Raw genomic sequence first — 10,000 nt, forward strand, 5'->3', positions numbered from 1 at the left:
TAGCATGCGAGAGGTAGCGGGATCGATGCCCGCATTCTCCAGGTGGCCACTTGGCCTTTTACTTCAAGGGGAACTCCCGAGACGTGCTTTTGAGGATGACTGCTGTGTAAAAGTTTTTTTCTTGGATGGGCTCCTGCGCACATTCCTGGCAAAAGCAGGTCCCACCGAGATTTGAACTCGGATCGCTGGATTCAGAGTCCAGAGTGCTAACCATTACACCATGGAACCTTGGCGTTGGCTGGCTTTTCTCACAGAGCAGCATAGAGTTAAGTCAATCAGCCTAGAAGCGCAATACCAACGAGCCAGCGAAGGCTTTGCTTTTTGAGCCCATGTTTTGCCAATTCCGAATCGGTTCCAGACAGCCAATTTCACAGGTACGACAGCAGTTGCGAGACGCTTCAGTTTGCCCCCACCCAGCCACAAAAATGTTGCTAAGGTTCCACCGAGATTTGAACTCGGATCACTGGATTCAAAGTCCAGAGTGCTAACCATTACACCATGGAACCGCCATGTCCTGACTTGTGGCCATTTGAGAGGCAGATAGTGATGAGGCTAGGTGGATCCAAGTAGAAAGCAGGTGGCGTTTGGATACTGCAGCCCCTCGACCAAAAGCACACAGTCACTGTTCCTCTGCCGAAACCCGGGATCGAACCAGGGACCTTTAGATCTTCAGTCTAACGCTCTCCCAACTCCGCCAAAGCTGGGGAAGAATAGTCCGTATAAGAAGGGGAAGAAGGGGGAGAAAGGGGAAGAAAAAAGGGAAGAAATTCAGGAAGTCATAGGTTCGAATCCAGCCTCCGTCACGATTTAATGCGTGTATTTGATTCTATCAATTTTCGTTTCCAAGTTTGATTTTGAATGTAATGCGTATATTGATTTTATCAATAGGTTTGTTTCTAAGTTAGATTTCTCCGTTGTAATTCATTATAACATTTTATCCATAATACTAAGATGGTAATTTGTCCAAATTCATTTATTAATGCTACATTAATCATTTCCCATGTCAGTAGGAACAAAATAACCACCTTATTACTGCATCTAACCCCCTGTTACTTGACACTGATTGTCATTACATGCAATAAAACAAATAAACACAAACCACCAGTCTTCTTGGAGAACTAGATTTATTTACTATATACATATTTACAAAAATCTGGAAAAGTACTGAATTCACAGCATGGAACAACAAAATAATAGGCTATTGTTAATTAAATATATAGGTATATAAAAAGACGTTTATATGTACTGTACTTGCATATATAAATAAAAATATATAATAGCAAAATAATTTTATAAACAACAAAAAAATAGGCTATTGTTAATTAAATATATAGGTATATAAAAATATATAGGTATATGTACTATACTTGCATATATAAATAAAAATATATAATAGTTTTTTATAATAGTATATAATATGTTAAATAGTTATTATATATTTATATATTATAGTGTATACATATCGTTATACATACTCACATATACACATACTTAATATTGTTTCCTCTACACATAAAACTTTAATAATAATAATAATAATAATCATACAATTTAAAAACAAGTGCACAGTATAATACTTTAGCATTAAATATGGCTGGAAGATAAAGAACAGAATGTATCACAGAAACAAGTGTGTTATTTTCTCATATTCTGTAACCACTGCTGCTTAGTGACTGTTTCTTTATTTGGGCAAAATATTTTGCCTTTGTACTGGCTATGGCCAGTTTCTTGTGTGCGAAATTGGCCACACTTTCTGCACGTATTTGATTTTACAGAGCGATTGTATGACCGCTTGGTTGGGGTGGCTGTGTCTTTTGCAGGTGGGTCAGAGGAAATTGCTCCAGGGTTAATGGCTGAACATGGGGCTGGGCAGGGCAACAGTAGCATCTGAGACCCAACAGGGGCAGTGGGTGTGTCAGGAAACAATGGGTGTGTTGCTGTCGGCTTTGGAAAAATTGTCCTTGGCTGGTGGAACGTGGCAGTTGGTGTGGCAGATGTGCAGGTTGATGAGGGCTGGATTTTCCTGAACTTCGTCTTTGCCTGTCCAGCTGTGTCTGGTGGCATCTGGTAGTGATGCAGCTGGTGGCTATATTGTGGAGGCACAACAGGCTGCACTCGTGCTGGAGGCAGAGCATCCAATGCCACTGGACGTGCCTCTGGAAGCTTCAACCCTTGCAACAGCACTGAGACCTCCTGACCCTTTAAACGTTCATTGTGCCACGTTGTAAGGGTCCTTTGGTTAACCTCCACTAGCTGAAGGGTTGTTTCGCTCATTACAGTTCCATTGCTCAAGATTAGCTGCCGAATTTTTCTATAATCTCGAAGAATGAGATCCCATCTGGACAGAGATTCTGTCCGCTGTTTTTTGGGGCTTCGGTGGATGTTACATAGCCTTATGAAGATTAATTCAACAAGGCGACAGCACTTAGGCCACTGTGCTGGAGAACCGCTAGAACCCAAAACACACCTCTTTGTGCTTTCGACGCCAGGAGTGAAGACAGCTTTCTTTTTAGGGGACCTAAAACGTCCTGTAAGCAGCCTGTCTTGATAACGAGCAGCATACATGACCTTGTCTTTATCAAATTGGTCCAGGTTCTGCCACAAACCCACAATGATCGCAGCTTGTTGGTTAGTAAGTGTGAGGCCCGTCTGTGTGCGCAGCTCTACCAGATACTCCGCCAACTCATCCACCCGGTCCATTCCAGGAATACAGTGCTCGTCAACAGCCTAAAAAAATATAACTGTTGGTTAGGTAATTACATGCTTTGTGAAATTTGTGAGTTTGTGAATTTGCTGCTTGAGGGTGAATGACTAAATGAGTAACAATTTGTCTAGAAAAGGAAATTTTACCATTGCTGAGGGCAGAGGTGCAGCTGATGGAGTCTGGACACAGGGCAGAGGTGCAGCGGGTGGAGCTGGGACATAGGGCAGAAGTGCAGCAGGTGAAGCTTGGACCAAGGGCAGAGGTGCAGCGGGAGGAGCTTGGACACAGGGCAGAGGGGCAGCGGGTGGAGCTTGGACACAGGGCAGAGGTGCAGCGGGTGGAGTCTGGACACAGGGCAGAGGTGCAGCGGGTGGAGCTTGGACACAGGGCAGAGGTGCAGCGGGTGGAGCTTGGACACAGGGCAGAGGTGCAGCGGGTGGAGCTTGGACACAGGGCAGAGGTGCAGTGGGTGGAGCTTGGACACAGGGCAGAGGTGCAGTGGGTGGAGCTTGGACATAGGGCAGAAGTGCAGCAGGTGAGGCTTGGACCAAGGGCAGAGGTGCAGCGGGTGGAGCTTGTACCAAGGGCAGAGGTGCAGTGGGTGGAGCTTGGACATAGGGCAGAAGTGCAGCAGGTGAATCTTGGACCAAGGGCAGAGGTGCAGCGGGTGGAGCTTGTACCAAGGGCAGAGGTGCAGTGGGTGGAGCTTGGACATAGGGCAGAAGTGCAGCAGGTGAAGCTTGGACCAAGGGCAGAGGTGCAGTGGGTGGAGCTTGGACATAGGGCAGAGGTGCAGCGGGTGGAGCTTGGACATAGGGCAGAGGTGCAGCGGGTGGAGCTTGGACATAGGGCAGAGGTGCAGCGGGTGGAGCTTGGACATAGGGCAGAGGTGCAGCGGGTGGAGCTTGGACATAGGGCAGAGGTGCAGCGGGTGGAGCTTGGACATAGGGCAGAGGTGCAGCGGGTGGAGCTTGGACATAGGGCAGAGGTGCAGTGGGTGGAGCTTGGACACAGGGCAGAGGGGCAGCGAGTGGAGCTTGGACACAGGGCAGAGGTGCAGCGGGTGGAGCTTGGACACAGGGCAGAGGTGCAGTGGGTAGAACTGGTGGACTTGAAAGGAACAAGTCATCTGATGCCACAAGATTTGCCACTGTGGCTTCCTCTCCCAACAAATCAATGAAACCCTCATCCTCTTCCACTTGCTCCTCCACATTTATCTCCTCCAGCAACTGAGAGGTCCTATCAGAGGTAGGGCACATGTCCTCCAGGGGCTGACTATTCTGCCTCAACAAGTACTGCACTCCAATAAGCTCCCCTGAGGAAATATTTGTAACAGAAAACATTTTAAAGGAAATGAATCAGAAAGGTTTATTCTGAAATGTAGTAAATATTTTTAAATAAATATTCAGCTTTTGCATAAACAAAAAATATGTAACTCAGAGGACATTGTAAAAAGACAGAATTACTCTATATTCTAGTATGTCATTTATTTTCCCTGAAACCTACAACAAAGAGTCCAGTATGCAAAAATTCTGATAGTATAATTTTTCTCTGATCTGTCAAAATGACATTATTGACCAAAATCACTTGCAGTTTTAACAAAAACATGCTACCTAGTGAACTGCATTGATCAAAATATGTTTACCTGTGTAAACTGCAGGTGGAGTGAAGCTAGTGACCAATTTCCTGCCATACAACTTATTGTAGTTCTCGTTGACAGAGTAAACCAGCTCCCCTGTGTAAGTACGCAGGGTTGAACCTCCACCTCCACCTGCAACAGCAGCTGCAGCCCGGTCCTGATTCCAGCGTAACAAACCTTCCAGGAGGTAAATCTGGAAGTTCAGGCTGTTTGCGCTATTCCCTAGAATAAGAAATAGAAAGCCAAACATTGTTTTAAGAAACTACAAAAGAGAAAATGCAATTGGTTTACTGCAAGTATATAAATAAACAGGAATTAGTGGCAAGATATGGTCTATTCTGTCATGACAAACCTGGAATAAATCTGTTTAGGTGGCAGTGAAATGATTCCAGGGAAGTGGAGCCTCTGGCACACCTATATGTCTTTAGAACAATCCCGCCCTTGTTTATGGTTCCAGTTTCCGTGTAGAGGGGCACATCTGGAGGGTCCTGAATACAGGTAATGTGCCGCCTCTGGACTTGCCAGATGTGCTGCATCCTTACACTGTCAAGGAGAGGAACACCAAGGGCGTCATTCCCCTTGCCACCCATGAGCTCTCTGATGAGCATATCAAGGAGGCGCATAGTTGTTTCCTCTCCTCGTGTTCTTCTCCTGCAGTGTTGGGCCAGCTCATCTTTGCTTATATGACGGTCAATCTCTGCCTCCGTCATTGCAGGCCAGCCCTGTTGGGTGAGTTGCTCCTTCTTTGCCCTTCTCAGCAGAGTGAGATCCCCTGCATCCCACTCAAAAATACATGACGACAACCTAGACATAAAAGTAGGATACAACTGGTGGGCATCAGTTGTGCACCCTACTGCCAGACGCCGCATAAAATGCCAAATGTCTAGGCGGATGATGATATTGGGCCAGCCACTGAACCTCCTCTTCAGTTTAGTCTCTCCCACTTCCTTGCAACAGTCACAGTCCACATATAAGATAGTGGGAGGATCAACACCAGCTCTCTGGTATCTCTCCACGAGTCCTGCAGCCATGAGGTCTAACCCAGCTCCTTCATTCGCAGTCAGGACACTCATCAGCACCTGACCTACCTCATTGCCAACTGAGGTAAGCCACTGTGCTGTGCCTTTCGCAGGCCCACTCAACTTCTTCGTGATCTGAAAGAAACAATAAACATAGTAAATAATACAACATACATTGAATGAGTAAAATTTACAAATAAAGCTCTTTTGGTCTAACAATACATTATAGATAACGGTACAGTCATTAAAGCAGCTCCTCTGACCTTCTTAGTTGAGTCCATTTTTAAAATCGATCCATATGTGGATGTAATGCTGGCCTTGATGTGATCAAGCCTGTTGAGGATGTCCTGACTGTAAACAGTGAGAAGCCATTTGTAGCTAGGTACTGGAACAAGTGGTGGCGGCTCCTGAAAGTGCAGTGGAAGCAGGCCAGGATTATCCAAAAAGGCCACACACATCGATGTGTACCGAGACACACGTTGTAACCACTCCTCAGTGTGGTTCTCCTTCAGCTGGCCGATGATCCTCACTGGGCCATTTCCCATGCCCCTCTCACGCAACAAACGAATAACTCGAATGTCACAGGCATACCTTGGAAAAAAGTAATCATTCAAGTATCTTATTATCAAGTATCTAATTATAGTAGTATATATTTATCAAAGGTAGCATATGAGCACATATGACTGCAAAGTAATTACTTGCGTGTGAGAATGATTCTAAATTCAGATCGATGGGCCAGGTCCAATTGCTGCAGCACAGCATGACTCCAGGACAGGTAGCTGGTTCTACACCTGGTACAGATCAGGGTCTCTGTCACCAGGTTATAGTATCTGTCAATATCTAACACCTGTCGTACCCTCCTGTGCAGACCACCACCACACAGCTGATAACTGGCACAGGCAGGGTTAGTACACTGGAGTCGTACCTTCCATAGCCTATACGGCATCCAGAGCAAGAGTCGCTGTGAAAAAAATCTATCAGGTGTTGGGGCTTGGTGGTACAACAGGGCTGGTGGTGGGGGGTCATACCACAACTGAAGGTTTTCACGCAGCTCCTGCTTTCCTTTTGCGTTAACCCTAAAAAGTGCTTCCGACACCCACTTCTGGTCCTGCTGTGGCATTGTCTGTGGCCACAGTAGTGGGAGATCTGCAGGGTCTTCTGGCTGAGATGAGACCTGCTGATATTATCAAAAACACTGGTTTAAATAAGGGTTAGGCTAGGCCTAGGGTTAGGGTAGCCCTAACCTGCCTTAAATAATGCCTGTTTCACACATACTCTGTTTGCAGTGCGTATTTGTTTCCGTACCCATGTTAACCGGTTAGAGCGTTCACTATTTTTTTGCTGCACGCGCTGAATTAAAGGTCAGTGCATTGTTCGCACTAAAATAAACATGCATTGATGCGGTGGACTTAAAGTCTACTCTGTTTCAAAGTCAACACATGGCCTTTTGCCTCGGGTAAAGCAAGGAAAATGTCCCTTACCTGGCATTTAGGTAAACAAAGAGACATAATGGAGAGCACTCGTCCTTTCTTGGAGGTGGAAAAACAAAGTTCTTTATGACCTGCAGGATTTCTTGTAAAAAAATTTTTTTTTTAAAGATTTAAAAATGAAAGAAATAACGAGAGACGACTTTTTTTGTCTATTGTAAGTTCTAATTTAAAATGTTTGTCATTATATAAGCTATAGCCTATGTTTTGCCACTTGTGTAAGCAATATAATATATAAATATAAAGTTCTAGGCTATATAAATATAAAGTAATTAATTTAATATAACGTTTAAATGTTGTGCGTTTAAACATGACATCTATAAAAGAGTGTATACAAAGAGAATTGCAATGCTGACAAGCCATAGTCATTAACAACTTTTGGATTTGAAATAAAAAATTATGAATAAATGCTGTGTTTGTAGTACTCAACTGCGGTTAAGTTGCGCACTGCAAACGTGGCATATGTGAAAGCACAATAGCAGGCACTGCTCCTGCATCGCATACGTACTGCAGCACGCACTGCATATGAACTGCAGTCGGAGTATGTGTGAAGCAGGCGTAAGAGAGCATTAAATGATGAAGGCATGTTTGTATTTTGAATGACATCTTACTGGGCCCCTCACAACAGCAGACTCAGAATTAGTTGATGGTGTTGCTGTTTCTTTGATCCGCTGTGATCTCTGGGCTGGAGGAAGGAAGAAGGATGAGGAGGACTGAATGACAGGCCGATGGGGTTTGGGGGATGGAGGAGAAGGAGGAGGAGGAGGACAAGGATGAGAGGGTGGGCATGAAGCTGCGGCTGAACTGGTCTGTGGAGTCAAACATTATGAATAATCTATTAAGGGGATCGCAAAATGTTTTTTTATTAAACAAAATTATGTAGTGATAAAGTGATGTCTAACTAATTCTTTCATATTAACCTGAGATGTTTTCCTCTGAATGTTCAAATTAGGTTTGGCTGCTGCCACATGTGAGCCTCCAAACCTTGACTTTTCAAACTGAAAAGGTTTGTCATAGTTAGTGATAACAAAACCTGTAACACTATAGGAAAAGTTTGAGATATTTCAATGTCTGCAGTAAGGTCTGCTTACCATTGACAATGTCAGTTTGGCCATCTTTGCAGGACGTGCCACATCACTGGAGGGTGTACTTTGGGCAGGGGTGCTCTGTGATGCCTCCACTGTGACTGGTGGATGAACCTGTGATACATGCTTATAAGATAAACCAGGGACATAATATTATACAGTATTCATAATATGACTTTAGACATAAAGACAAATTGATATTGCAAACACATCTATTTATGCAACTTGAACTAGGCTAATTGGAGTTACCTTGTGAAATCCACAAATACACTTTTGTGCTTCCTTCATAAGGGTGGTCTGCCCCCTCATTTGCAGAGGGCACTTTTCTATCTATGAACATAAATATAAAGTATAGCTGTGACACTGTTGTACACATTATTTCAAGACACCCATGTCATCATAATTATAACCATACTACATTGTATTTACATTGTAAATAATTACTTATTAATACATATAAAAAAAATAGCACAATGTATTATCACACAAGTTTATTAGTTTGCTCATGAATCTAGCTGCATAATTTACCTTCTGATATAACTCATGCCATCTTTTTTGTCGGGGAGAAGGTCTATTTCCCTCCCTGGATGGCCAAACTCCAGTTCGGGCAAAACTCTCCAGACGCGCAAGCCAGTCAGCATCGCTCATGCCTTTGTGTGACTTAGTTGAAGCCATGTTGTTGCCTAAACAATATAGAACAAGAATTTAATAGAATAGAATACCAACTGCCATTGTAGCCCAGAAATATAGCATTAAAGGGATAGTTCCCCCTAAAATTAAAATTATGTCATAATTTACTCTCCCTCAAGTTGTTCCAAACCTGTATGAGTTTCTTTTGAAGCACATTGGTAACCAGACAGTTGACGGTCCCTATTGACTGCCATAGTAGGAAAAACAAAACAAAAAAATACTATGGAAGTCAATGAGGATTATTAACGGTCTTCATTCTTCAAAATAACTCATACAGGTTTGGAACAGCTTGATGGAAAATAAATGATGACAGATTTTGTTTTAGGGGGAAACTAATCTTTTACTTCCTTTACTCCTTTTGTGTTCATTTCATTTGAGCTAGTTTTGTGTTTCTGGTTCAAAATGACTGCCACATTATAGCAGATTATAAATACATAATAATACATATATAATCACCTAATGTTGTGATTTATTTTTTGTAACCAACAGTACAAGTTTTGAAACTTCTATTTATGGCCTGTATGCTTTGTTGATCTGGGTTTTTGAGTAAAACAACAACAACAACAAAAATGAATAATGTATGGATTATTCTGACTTAAACAAATACTCATATTAAACATATTGTGCTATTTTAACTTTGTCCATCTGATAAATGGGCATGTATGTGCCTGAACTCAAATTGGCGTAATGTTATGTTACACTTGGGCTAAGAACCGAATTCGACCGAAACATACACAATAGGAGGGTAAACTGTTACATTTAATGCCCGTTTAATTTAATTTAGCTTAAAAACAAACGGAAGATATAGGCTACAATAATATTTCATTAGGAAAAATATGCGTAATGTTATGTTACACTTGGGCTAAGAACCGAATTCGACCGAAACATAAGTTACACAATAGGAGGGTAAACTGTTACATTTTATGCCCGTTTAATTTAATTTAGCTAATAAACAAACGGAAGACATAGGCTACACTAGTATTTCATTAAGAAAATATGATTAGCATACCTGAGCGGAATAAACAAGCGAAAGCGTATCGAATGTGCTCATCGACTCTCGTGCGGTGAATGGAGTAACGAAAAATGAACCTCGCCATTTCATTGGACAAGCAAAGATGGAGTTCGTAACGCGGAGATTGGATGGAATGCTCAAAGATGGACTACGCGCGGTGATTGGAGTATGAAAAATGAACCTCGCCATTTCATTGGACAAGCAAAGATGGAGTTCGTAACGCGGAGATTGGATGGAATGCTCAAAGATGGACTACGCGCGGTGATTGGAGTATGAAAAATGGACCTTGCCATTTCATTGGACGGGCAAAAATGGAGTTCGCAATTTAATTGGTTTTTGAAAGATTGAACTCGGCATGCTATTG

At 42.9% G+C, this 10,000-nt stretch overlaps 3 non-coding genes across 3 annotated transcripts in view; 1 reads left to right on the forward strand and 2 right to left on the reverse strand.

Moving 5' to 3' along the window:
- trnaa-agc (transfer RNA alanine (anticodon AGC)) overlaps window positions 1–41 on the forward strand; it is a 73-nt gene extending 32 nt beyond the window's left edge. Inside the window, exon 1 of the tRNA in view lies at window positions 1–41. This exon is cut by the window's left edge and continues 32 nt beyond it. This is a non-coding gene — a tRNA (tRNA-Ala).
- Window positions 42–156: 115 nt separating this feature from the next.
- Window positions 157–228, reverse strand: trnaq-cug (transfer RNA glutamine (anticodon CUG)). Its single transcript has one exon. It is a non-coding gene; the product is annotated as a tRNA-Gln (tRNA).
- A 206-nt stretch (window positions 229–434) lies between these two features.
- Window positions 435–506, reverse strand: trnaq-uug (transfer RNA glutamine (anticodon UUG)). The gene has a single exon. It is a non-coding gene; the product is annotated as a tRNA-Gln (tRNA).
- Window positions 507–10,000: the final 9,494 nt, after the last annotated feature.

The sequence above is a fragment of the Pseudorasbora parva genome, chromosome 20 (assembly GCF_024679245.1).
Source record: "Pseudorasbora parva isolate DD20220531a chromosome 20, ASM2467924v1, whole genome shotgun sequence".
Classification (NCBI taxonomy): Eukaryota; Metazoa; Chordata; class Actinopteri; order Cypriniformes; family Gobionidae; genus Pseudorasbora; species Pseudorasbora parva.